At 42.5% G+C, this 13066-nt stretch overlaps 1 pseudogene; it reads left to right on the top strand.

Annotated features, from left to right (window-relative positions):
• The first annotated feature begins 4050 nt into the window (after positions 1–4050).
• LOC101096343 lies at positions 4051–4230 on the top strand (annotated as a pseudogene).
• The last annotated feature ends 8836 nt before the right edge of the window (positions 4231–13066 follow it).

A 13066-nucleotide genomic window follows, 5' to 3' on the forward strand; every position in this document is an offset into this window, starting at 1 on the left:
GAAAACCTTCCCCAGGACACATGGACAGAAGTAGCATAGCCAGGACTAATCACAAGATTTTTGTGGTTTTCACCACATGATTTCACATCCCAAAGATAGCAAGGAATCCTAAAAGGCTGAACAGAGAAGCAGTCAGCAGACGGGTTCTTGTCTAACACTATGGAAACAGAATTGAAAGTCAATACGTGCTAAAATATAATGCTTCACGCATGTGCCTTTAAAGAACATATATAGCAACCACATTTCAGGGGTAATTGTGCATGGTTTCTATAGCAATATGATTTATTTCCAGTGGAATTTGCCAACTTAAAATAGGTTTTCCTCATCGAAAAAAACAAATAAAAAGTTCACTGATATTTGTTTTTCCATTATACAAAGATCATCATGTTTGGTTATGGCAAAAAGACAATAATTTTTGCCACAGAGCAAACAGGAGAAAAGGTCACCATTGTTTGTCTGAACAAAATGGATTCCCATTGGTCTTGAGGAGCTGCAGCAAACAAAGTGCCGGACATGGCATGCCCAGGCTGGAGGTCGATGCAACGTTGGCAAGTGTAATACAACACAAAGAAGTTTAAGTTTGCCTTCCTTAAGTAGAAAAAAATTTTAAAGAGAAAGAAGAATGATTTTCTGCAGAAATGATCACTTCGCCTTGGATGGAGGAGGGAAGTCCAGAACTAGAGGGAAACAACAGTAATGAAAGCTCATGTGACTTGTGCTTTCTCTGTCAACACCATTCTAAGATCCTCGACGCCTGGGCTCAGTTACTCTCCCAGCAGCCTGCGAGGTAGAAACTATTTCTATCCCTGATTTGCAGCTATGAAACCAATACAGAGTCGTGCATCTTGCCCGAGCACACACAGTTGGCCCCAGAAGCAGGACATTGAGCCACTCTTCTATGCAAGCATGGAAATCAAAATGAGGAAGTTTCTTGCCCAAACTCCAATGGGGTGTGACGTGACGGAAGTTAAGATCTAAGACTGCAGATTCTCCGGCATTTCCATCATTCCAAGCTGGCCCTTCATGCGTGGCCTCAGGTATCAGGAGAATGGAGCCTCCCAGGAAGCCCAGTGGTAAAAGCCCTAATGCTTGTTTTTCTCATGCTTTTTTAATAAACACGCTCATTCCTCTACTTTCAAACAGCTCTCTCCAAAACTTCCTCGACAACTCAAACCCTGCAGAAACTACTTTAAGGGTATGCCTGAATTTGGGTGGCACTACAGTTTGATTAGCTGATAATTATTGAGCCTCAGATTTGAGCCTGAAGCTTTGCCACATAGCAATTGTCATGTTTGGAGGAATGGGGTTTGAACTGCGTTTCTTTTAGTCAAGGAGTGATCATATAAAATGGCTGCATTCCATACACCAGCTGTCTTTGCTGACCTTGTAGACAAAAGTATCTCCAGTGAAAACAGGGACTTCAGCAGCTACTTGTTGGGACTGAAAACCAAGTTTGTCTGTGAGCTGAAGCATGAAGATAAACATAAGGAGGCAGTTTTGTATAGTGATGAATGTTGCTTCTACATGGGGGTCAAATCTCAACCCTAACAACTACTAGGTCAATAATCCTGAGCAAGTTATACAATCCTTCTAAGGCTCAGTTTTCTCCTCTGTTGAATGGAGCTAAGAACACCACCTCCATAGTGTTGTCAAAATTAGGCAAGAGAATTAATATACAGCAGTAAGAGCAGTATCTGGCCAACTGTAGGCCTCACCCCTGCTTTCTTTGCCCTTGGTGCTCCGATACTGAACTTCCCCAAAATGCCATGTTCTCTAAGCCTTCCATTCTGCCTGGAAGGCTCTTTCCCTTTGTGTCTTCTTGAAAACCCCGTATCATACTTCAAGTTTAGCTCAAGTGTTTCATGACTCACCCAGGCTGCCTTCAACATCTCTCCCATCCTTCCACTGTTTCTAGTAAACCACCATTGCATCGCTCATTACACTGTAATGTTTGGCCAGTGTGCCTTTCTCTTCATTCCACTCCTTGAGCGTGCATTTATCCTCCATGCCCAGCACAGAGCCTACTACGCAGTGGGCATTCACTAAACAGCTGTTAAATAGATGAACAGGCAAACACTGAGTTTGCCTATAAAGTCCAGGCTTACGTCAATAAAATAAGAAAATCTTCTGGAGGTACTAACAATCTAATGCAATTAATCAGAAGGGCTCCAACCAATAAAATGTAAAGTGCACTCCCATTTCGGTTTTAATTAAACTCCCAAGCTTTAAAAATTATAATCCAAACATAATTAGACTCAGAAGAGATTCTAGATTGTTTTGTGACAGAAGATGACTTTTGAGGCCAGTGGAAGGAGACTGATACCATGACCCAACTTGCACAAGAGAAATTCCACAGGATTCAAATTCATGTCCCAAAAAGCATATCAGTAACCAACTAGGTGTTGTCTTTCACATTAAACTAAGAGTCTGTGGAAAGAGTTATAGCCCTTTCATTGTTCCAAGAGGATATGAAGTTCTAGGGAAGTTTCTCTATAATAGATCTAGAGCTAAGGGCTAAGTCTGGAAAGCAGCCCAACCACACCGTTCAAGGCTTCTCTGGCCTACAATGCTGTAGCAGGCAGGATACCAGTAGTTTGATAAGGGTAGAATATTTCCACATTTTCTAAATGAAAACCAGGGGAATATGCACTGAAGGAAACTTTGCAAAGACACCTTACAAAATGCCACCCCTCATATAGTCTGCTGATCAGCCACCTTAAGCTGCATTAGCTCACAACCAGTGGAGAAACTGGAAGTCAGTGGTATCAGGGTAAAGTCTGGATATCCCCAAGACCCCTGGAAAAAGACCCCACAGAGCAGAAGGAAAGGCAAAGCTTACTCTCTGACAGGTCCCATAAGAATTTCTCACCTGTAGGCAGATTACACAAGATGTCTCAGGGTTGGAGAAGACCTATAATATAAAAAGCTTCTATAGACACTTCTCTAAAGAAGAAATCCAGATGGCCAACAGGCTTATGAAAAGATGCTCAACATCACTCCTCATCAGGGAAATACAAATCAAAACCACATTAAGATATCACCTCATGCAAATCAGAGTGGCTAAAATGAACAAATCAGGAGACTATAGATGCTGGAGAGGATGTGGAGAAACAGGAACCCTCTTGCACTGTTGGTGGGAATGCAAACTGGTGCAGCCACTCTGGAAAACAGTGTGGAGGTTCCTCAGAAAATTAAAAATAGATCTACCCTATGACCCAGCAATAGCACTGCTAGGAATTTACCCAAGGGATACAGGAGTGCTGATGCATAGGGGCTCTTGTACCCCAATGTTTACAGCAGCACTTTCAACAATAGCCAAATTATGGAAAGAGAGTAAATGTCCATCAGCTGATGAATGGATAAAGAAGTTGTGGTTTATATATACAATGGAATACTACTTGTCAATGATAAAGAATGAAATATGGCCTTTTGTAACAACATGGATGGAACTGGAGAGTGTTATGCTAAGTGAAATAAGTCATACGGAGAAAGACAGATACCATACGTTTTCACTCTTATGTGGATCTTGAGAAACTTAACAGAAGACCATGGGGGAGGGGAAGGGGAAAAAATAGAGAGGGAGGGAGGCAAACCATAGGAGACTCTTAAAAACTGAGAACAAACTGAGGGTTGATGGGGGGTGGGAGGGAGAGGAAAGTGGGTGATGGGCATTGAGGAGGGCACCTGTTGGGATGAGCACTGGGTGTTGTATGGAAACCAATTTGACAATAAATTTCATATTAAAAATATAAAAAAATGAAAAGCTTGTATAGATTACGATCACTTTTGTAGACTCCATCTGCAATGTCATAGCCAGAAGGGTGTGTGTGTGTATGTGTGTATGTGTGTGTGTGTATGTGTGATAAGAACACCACTATATATTCCTCCAGATGCAGGACAATCTGATACTTTTTAAAACATCAATACTGGGAAGGCAGAGTGTGTCCATATTGAGACCCACAGAATCCAGTTTACAGGGCTTCTTCCAGCTGGGCCAAGAGGTAGCTGTGTATGGGCTACAGAATCTGTGTCTTTTGTGAGATTGAAATCATGGTAGTACCAGAAACTCATGCCCAATTCCATTTCACTGGTATTAAAAAATAGTCCAATACTCCCACAGGGAGAATGAATTGTGTACTGGCCACATGCAGCGGCATTGCTTTGGTAGTTTTATACTTGAATTTAAGGTCTAAAAAACCTCCAGCTATGAAAGCCACATACGAACTCTAAACAGTCAGTACCTCATCTGTTAAGTTCCCATGCCTGGACAAGCTAATGTCAACTCACCATGTGATACTCAGTTTGTACAATACATTATGAACCTGGAAAAATAGAATCCAGTTTACATTTTTCATCACTTTCCCACTTGGTTGTCTCTAGGTTTTCATAGAACAATGGTTATCAGGCCCTAACTGATATCTCCCTCCATGTGGTGGGCACTCAGTGCAAGAAATGCTTCTGCTGTCTATCTGGTCCCTCTCTGATTCCTCCCCAGAGAGGAGGACTCCTCTTACCAGTGACTTTGTGACAGAAACCAGGCAAAGAGAGCTCAGTCCTCTCCTCTGCCCTTATTCTAGAGAGTCAACTGCCCAAAGAAATCAAGCATTCTGTTCTGATTCTCAGTACTATAAGTTTTTCAAGAGGAGAGCTCCATATGGAAAAGCTTTTGGTCGTCCAGATGAGCTTGTGACAGATGGATAGTTCTGCTTGATTCTGGAGAATAGTATTAGGAAGTCCCTTCTTGCTGCACCTAAACCACATTCACCAACCTAGCCTTTACCAGCAAAAGAGCTTATACATTGGGCTCCATCTATCTGACTGTTCTTTGTATTTTACTTAGTTCAGAACTGGGTTGGGGAAAATGGGTATCTTTATCAGCTCCCTAAAACCCCAAAATGTTTTTGTAGACTCAGTTGATATTACCCATGGACCACGTTGTATATGCCACAGCAGGACAGATGGCAGTATCTAATCAATGGCCTTTGATCCTTCAGGGAAAGGCCCAATAATCAATGGATCTCCAAGATAAAAGCCTTCGCTTACAGTGTTTGCTAATTTCCATGGTGCACATACCTACACCACGGCTGGTATCAAGCTACGCTTGGGACATCATTGAAAAGACTTGGGAGATGTTCGCAACCTGCTCTCTCCAGCCAAAGAAGAGCCAACTGAGCCAACCTGTTGTACCTCTTTAGAGCCGGGGAACACTTCCTTCCACAGGAGCAGATGCCCCTGGCGCATGGCCAGATGCACGCCTCTGAGCTGGAATTTCTGTTTGGTGATGGTTTGCTGCCCTGAGAACTGCAACTTCAGGGAAAGGCCAAGCTTTTGTTCCATATTCAGTGGCAAGTCTACTGTCAGCTCAATACATAATTAAAGGAAACAAGATGAGAACAAGGTTAGCTTGCAGGAGGCCACACCAGAAGCCAGCCCAGCATGGATTAGGACTTTCTAAGTTCCTGCAGTGACACACTTCCTTACTCGCATTTTGGAGCTCGGTAATCACTTCCCCATCGCATAAGAGAGGTCATTTTCTCTGTCCCTTGCCCTCATTTTCTAACCAACAGAAACACCAGAGTTTGGATTCTGTGGAATGGTTGCATGATCGTGGACTGGTTGCTTACACAATCTTGATCCTAACTTTCCATATTTGAGAAAATGGAGATTGTGATATTCTTCCCAGAGGTTGTTGGAAATATTATAAAGGATGTTTCTGAAACTGTTAAGGTGGTGCATTGCTTGCAGCAGGCACACAATAAATAGGAGACACGCAATCACCCCTGTGTTGGTGGCAGGGGGCACACATTCAGCCCGAGGGGAAGGTGTGGCCGAGTAGAGCTCAGCAGACGCAGTTCCTTTTGATTCCATCCCCTCAGTTTGTGCTGTTGACATTAGTTTTGTCTACTTGGCCGGATACTACATATCTGTTCTCCTTCCAGTTCCACCTTCTTCTGAGACTTCTTCTCAGAAGTCATCACTATTAAAGGGTCACAGGAACTGTAAGCAGAAGGACTCTTGCTTCCAGCAATGGATAAAGGAAATTGTCTTTAACGTGCATGTCTATACTATTAGCATTTCTTGTTTTAAAATATGCATTTTAAGAAGGGCCTGAGTGGTTCAGTCGGTTAAGCATCTGGCTCTTTATTTTGGCTCGGGTGATGATCTAACGGTTCCTGCATTCGAACCCCGCGTCGGGCTCTGCGCTGACAGTGGAGAGCCTGCTTGGGATTCTCTCACTCCCTCGGAGGACCTCACAAAATCCACCAGCCACAGCATGGTCCAGAAATGGAGACTGATTCCACACAGCCCCCAGAGGTGCTGCAGGATGAGAATCATGTCCCCAGAGGGGCACAAAAGCAACAGAGAGAGCTATTAGTTATGAAGGGTGTTTGTCATGAGACTGAGGAATGCTGGGCATGACCTGAGAGCAGGATGGATGGCTTAATGGCCCCAGAGCTAGCAGACAACAAATAAGAACCAGATGCCTGCCTCTGCCCCCCGCACCCCAAAGTCTTCCAGGGACTGGGATAGAGCCAGAGAAATTGGGAGGAAGGCAACCTGGATTGACTTAGAGTTCTACCTCCAGCAGAATGAGGTCTTGTCAAATAAATTCTTTTGAGTTATGGCCAAACGAAGCAGGGACATCTCCCATATACTCCAGTTTGTGGTTTTAAAGTTATACCTATTGCCCAGTAGTTCCCCTAATTTCATGTTGTTCTCATCAATGAATCTCCCAGAGTGAAGTAGAGAGAGCAGAGCTTTTGCAGGCAGACAGACTTGTATTCAAGTCCTAACCCTCTGGATCCCAGTCCCTACTTCATGTGTGATGACAGGCAAATTAACAGTATTTAAACCCTTTTGAGTATCAGGTGCCTCACCTGTAGAGTGGTGGTTAGTAGGAGGATTAGAAGACAAGACAGAAGATCATTTCCAGGGGAGTCTGAGCAGAGGAGGCCTCCAGCAGGGACTGGTGTGGTAGTTGTGATTCTTGGCTTCCCGTACTGCAGAGTGATGTCGCCATGGCTCACAGACGAAGGGGAAGGAACCCTGATGGATGGGCCACCATGGCTCCACCTAGGCTGGGTGACGTTGTGAGGACATCATAGACTTCATGGAAATATTCCAGATGCACAGGCCGAGAGGGGAGCTTGGAAAGGAAAGGTTCTGTTAGAGGAGACGGACAAGAAACCTTCTACAAGAAGCTGTCACGTCATCTCACCTTTTGTTTCGCAGATGCAATTATATCAACTCGAAAAGGTGAGAGAACGTGCCACAGACCAACAAGCATTTCCAAAGAATAAAAAGTTTTCATATATATGTATATTTGTATATATGTATATCACACCAGTTTTTTAAATTTTTTGTTTGTATTTTTTTTTTAATGTTTATTTATTTTTGAGAGAGAGAGAGAGAGAGAGAGACAGAGCATGAGCCGGGGAGGGGCAGAGAGAGAGGGAGACACAGAATCTGAAACAGGCTCCAGGCTCTGAGCTGTCAGCACAGAGCCTGACACGGGGCTCGAACTCACAAAATGTGAGATCATGACCTCAGCTGAAGTCGGACGCCTAACTGCTTAACCGACTGAGTCCCCCAGGTGCCCCTGTATCACACCAGTTTTAAGGTAATGAGTGAGCATCGTGAATTCCAATTTTCATTCCGAGAAAAACTAAGTAGAATGTATCATTTTTGTATACATGCTTGCATGTCTAAAGATTTAGGAGTTTAACAAGATACTCTTTTTTCCCCTTTTTCAGTTATATCCAGATGTTTTTAATCTATGCAAAGTAATGATGGATACGTGCTACATCCTTCAACTGATTTGCAAGATGTATTTACATGAAATAAAGGAGTTTTAAAAACAAAATTCTTTCAAAACAATTTTTTTACCACATCTTTTGGCCTGGAAAATTATTTGCCTATTATTTTGCTCTTTGGAGTTAAGATATTCAAACTGTAGAAACATTGTTAATATAGGACAAATCAAGTCTCAGAAATTTTGGAAACAATGGCCTTCTGCGATATATGTAAAAAAATATGATACACAGTGTCTGTCTTACAGGTAGTGCTTAGCAAAAGTTGTCTTCCTCCCTTCCTCCCCCACTGATGGGGGCCATGTGAGAAAGAACCCACTTTCTCATTGTTCCTGCACATGGGCTTTCCCATTCTTAGTCTGCCTGTCTCCAGATGTTTCTGCTTCAGCTGCACCAGGTCCTGGGAATGCAGAGAAGACTCGATCCCTACCCGAAGAAGCTGACAGCTAGAGAGGGAGAAGGGCATGCAAACCTTGGACAGACTGTCAGTCTGACACTCACCAGTCTAGATTTAATTCCACAGTTTCCTGTTGTATTAGACAATAGTCTTCTTACTGGGCTCCTGCTGGCTTCCTTCTTCCTCGGGCCACCTGGTTCAATGAATGGGGTCAGCTCTTGGTAAATTGGGCCTGCCTCACACAAGTCCTTCAAACTCTAAAGTAAAAAAGACTAACAGCTCCGTGGTTAGGCTTGATAGATTCCTGGAAATGGCTTCCTAAATACAGCAGAATCTGCTCCTGAATTGAAGAGGGAATATTTTTAAAAAATCAATGACTCTAGATTCAAAGGAAGAAAGAAAAGAAAGAAAGAAAGAAAGAAAGAAAGGAAAGGAAGGAAGGAAGGAAGAAAGGAAGAAAGGAAGAAAGAAAAGAAAGAAAAAGGAAAAATGCAATGAGTTTATATGTGGCAAAGACAGATGCCTACTCAAAATTTAGACCTTAGGAAACAAATTCTCTTTCATTTTTACCCATCAAATCTTTGATTTAATAAACATGCCTGCCTTGGGCCAGCCGCTGCATAGGCACTGAGGTAAAATGAGTTAGACATGGTGCCTGCCCTCAGAGAGTTCATGGCCAGGTAGAGAAGAAAGGCGAGTCAACAGGCATCAGAGGAGACTGCAGTGAGGGCAGCGGCAGAGAACATTGACTGAGGATTGTCTCAATCAATTTAGCAAAATGTGCTCTTTCACAGTGTGCTATGGCCAAAGTTATCTCCGTACTGTAAGAGAGGTCATCTGGGCACAGAGAATAAGAATATATTTTTCCTGATTGCAATTTGGCTCCCAAGTGAGGTGGAAGGGAAGTGGTATGTTTTAATATTTACATTCTTTCTGCTAATATGCTATAAGCTCATTGAGAAACTGGTCTCAACTTGACAGTCTCCTGGACTCTATTCTGTGTCCCCGAGGACATCTCAAAAAATGGCAACAATTGGACTGTCTTTGGCATTATCACATCTCCTACTGAAAGAGTCTGATTTTTAGAACTTTTTTAAGTTTATTTATTTACTTTGAGAGAGAGAGAGAGAGCACAAGCAGGAGGAACAGAGAGAGAGGGATAGAGAGAGAATGCCAAGCAGACTCTGCATTGTCAGCACAGAGCCTGATGTGGGGTTCGAACTCACGAATGGTGAGATCATGACCTGAGCCAAAATCAAGAGTCAGATGCTTAACCGACTGAGCCACCCACGCGTGCCCCTGTTTTTTACCCACATTAAATGGAAGCTTATTCCCTTGTATTTCCAGGGAATTTCTTATTCCCTTTGTATCCCCCTAACAATTGGTGCTTAGCCTTAGCTCCTTGCTTATCACCATCCTCAGTCTGGATTAGATCAAGTAGAAAGTCTTCACATTTATTTCTCCCTTTCAAAGGTGTGCCCACTGAGCCTGTTTACTCTACACTGGGAATGATGAGCTGAGGGGCTGAGGAGACTTTCCCAACTGATTCCCACTCGGAGAAATAATTGATGGGGTACATCCTCTCTTTTGGGCTCCATCACTGCCCTGTCGAAAGTAGGAAGCTGACCTGTATGGTGCACCTGTATGGTGCTGGGGATGGAAATGGAGTTGGAAGAAAAGATCCAGGAGAGGCCCTATAACCTGTGGCAGAATGGGAAAGCAGGAGAGACCAGCAGCTGGAGGTGGGCCTATGGGGCAAAAGTAGGAGCTAGAAGGATGTTTCATCAATCACGTAGAACTCAGCACGCAGACGCAATACATAAAAAATGAGATTAAAAGTGCTTTTTTAAGGGGCGCCTGGGTGGCTCAGTTGGTTAAGCGCCACATTGGCTCAGATCTCGTGGTTCATGAGTTTGAGTCCTGCATTGGGCCTGTGCTGACAGCTCAGAGCCTGGAGCCTGCTTGGATCCTGTGTCTCCTCTCTCTCTGCCCCTCCCCACTCATGCTCTATTTGTCTTTCTCTCTCTCTCTCAAAAATAAAAACAAACATAGGAACACCTGGGTGGCTCAGTTGGTTGAGCGGCTGACTTCGGCTCAGGTCATGATCTCATGGTTTGTGAGTTCAAGCCCCACATCAGGCTCTGTGCGGACGGCTCAGAGCCTGAAGCCTGCTTCAGATTCTGTGTCTCCCTCTCTTTCTGCCCCTCCCCTGCTCATGCTCTCTCTCTCTCTCAAAGGATAAACATTAAAAAAAATTTTTTAATAAAAATAAACATAAAAAATAGTTTATAAAAAAAGTGCTTTTAAAAAATATATAAAGTTCTTTGAATAACATTTTTAAATTAAAAAAATCAAGTTTAAACTATTTTGCTTTGAAACAGACAGCTGTTTATAACATTTTTGGTAAGGATGAAAGCTCATTTGCAAATTATGTAAACATATTGAGGGTTTTCTTTAATTTAATTTTTTTTTAATTTACATCCAAATTAGTTAGCATATAGTGCAAAAATGATTTCAGGAGTAGATTCCTTTTTTTTTAATATGAAATTTATTGTCCAATTGGTTTCCATACATCACCCAGTGCTCATCCCAACAGGTGCCCTCCTCAATGCCCATCACCCACTTTCCCCTCCCTCCCACCCCCCATCAACCCTCAGTTTATTCTCAGTTTTTAAGAGTCTCTTATGGTTTGGCTTCCTTCCTCTCTAACCTTTTTTTTTTCCTTCCCCTCCCCCATGGTCTTCTGTTAAGTTTCTCAAGATCCACATAAGAGTGAAAACATATGGTATCTGTCTTTCTCTGTATGACTTATTTCACTTAGCATAACACTCTCCAGTTCCATCCATGTTGCTACAAAAGGCAAGATTTCATTCTTTCCCATTGCCATGTAGTATTCCATTGAGTATATAAACCACAATTTCTTTATCCATTCATCAGTTGATGGACATTTAGGCTCTTTCCATAATTTGGCTATTGTTGAAAGTGCTGCTGTAAACATTGGGGTACAAGTGCCCCTATGCATCAGCACTCCTGTATCCCTTGGGTAAATTTCTAGCAGTGCTATTGCTGGGTCATAGAGTAGATCTGTTTTTAATTTTCTGAGGAAACTCCACACTGTTTTCCACGTGGCTGCACCAGTTTGCATTCCCACCAACAGTGCAAGAGGGTTCCCGTTTCTCCACATCCTCTCCAGCATCTATAGTCTCCTGATTTGTTCATTTTGGCCACTCTGACCAGCATGAGGGGATATCTGAGTGTGGTTTTGATTTGTATTTCCCTGATGAGGAGCGATGTTGAGCATCTTTTCATGTGCCTGTTGGACATCTGGATGTCTTCTTCAGAGAAGTGTTTATTCATGTTTTCTGCCCATTTCTTCACTGGGTTGTTTTTTAGGTGTGGAGTTTGGTGAGCTCTTCATAGATTTTGGAGACTAGCCCTTTGTCTGATATGTCATTTGCAAATATCTTTTCCCATTCTGTTGGTTGCCTTTTAGTTTTGTTGATTGTTTCCTTTGCAGTGCAGAAACTTTTTATCTTCATGAGGTCCCAATAGTTCATTTTTGCTTTTAATTTGCTTGCCTTTGGGGATGTGTCAAGTAAGAAATTGCTGCGGCTGAGGTCAGAGAGGTTTTTTTCCTGCTTTCTCCTCTAGGGTTTTGATGGTTTCCTGTCTCACATTCAGGTCCTTTATCCATTTTGAGTTTATTTTTGTGAATGGTGTAAGAAAGTGGTCTAGTTTCATTCTTCTGCATGTTGCTGTCCAGCTCTCCCAGCACCATTTGTTAAAGAGACTATCTTTTTTCCATTGGATATTCTTTCCTGCTTTGTCAAAGATTAGTTGGCCTTACATTTCTGGGGGTAATTCTGGAGTTTCTATTCTATTCCATTGGTCTAGGAGTAGATTCCTTAATGCCCCTTACCCATTTAGCCCATCCCCCCTCCCAGACCCCCTCCAGTAACCCTCCGTTTATTCTCCATATTTATGAGTCTATTGAGGGTTTTTTAATGTTCAATTGTTCAGTTTGAGAGAGAGAGAGAGAGAGAGAGAGAGAGAGAACAGGGGAGGGGCAGAGAGAAAGGGAGAGAGAATCCCAAGTAGGGATTCTCACTGTTAGAGCAGAGCCTGACGTGGGGCTAAATCTCATAAACTGTGTGATCATGACCTGAGCTGAAATCAAGACACTCAACTGGCTGAGCCACATAGATGCAGCATATATTGAATTGCTTACAATATCACCTCAGGTTCCAGGGTGGAGTTGTTTATGAATTTAGGGGAGAGGTGAGAGCTTCCCAGAATACTTTTTTTTCTAATTAAAAAAACGTTTTTATACTGCTGTGTGAATATAGTGTGACCACAGTGTTACTTTTTCGGGTTTTGCTCTGTGGAAGGAAGAGAGGCACCCCTCCAAGGAGGAGAGGAGTAATGCTGTGTTTTTCTCGCTCTGCTCACAGTTCTTCCTCAGTTTAATGAATGGCAATAAGACTAAAATAACAGAGAGCAACTGTGGATTGCTATAAGTACATCTATGTTACTCCATTGCAGAGTTAAGCTTCATATAAGCTTAGAGACTTCAATGGAAAATCAAAAAAGGGAGAGAAAAACGTCAAGCCTCTGTCTATAGAAAGATACAGGAAATTTTAGGAAACATATCAATGAGGCTTAGTCAATAAGATGCTTAAAATATACATAGGAGTTTATTTCTTTAAATTTGGCTCTATACAAATAGCACATTTATAGTGTTCCATAATGTTCATTTTTTAAATAATATATTTCATAAGATGATGGCTGGGTAAAAAGCAAAGCTTCTTTACCACTTCACTTTCCTGCTATGTACTTTCTTTCTCTCTCTTTCTCTCTT

This window comes from Felis catus, chromosome C2 (genome assembly GCF_018350175.1).
Source record: "Felis catus isolate Fca126 chromosome C2, F.catus_Fca126_mat1.0, whole genome shotgun sequence".
Lineage (NCBI taxonomy): Eukaryota > Metazoa > Chordata > Mammalia > Carnivora > Felidae > Felis > Felis catus.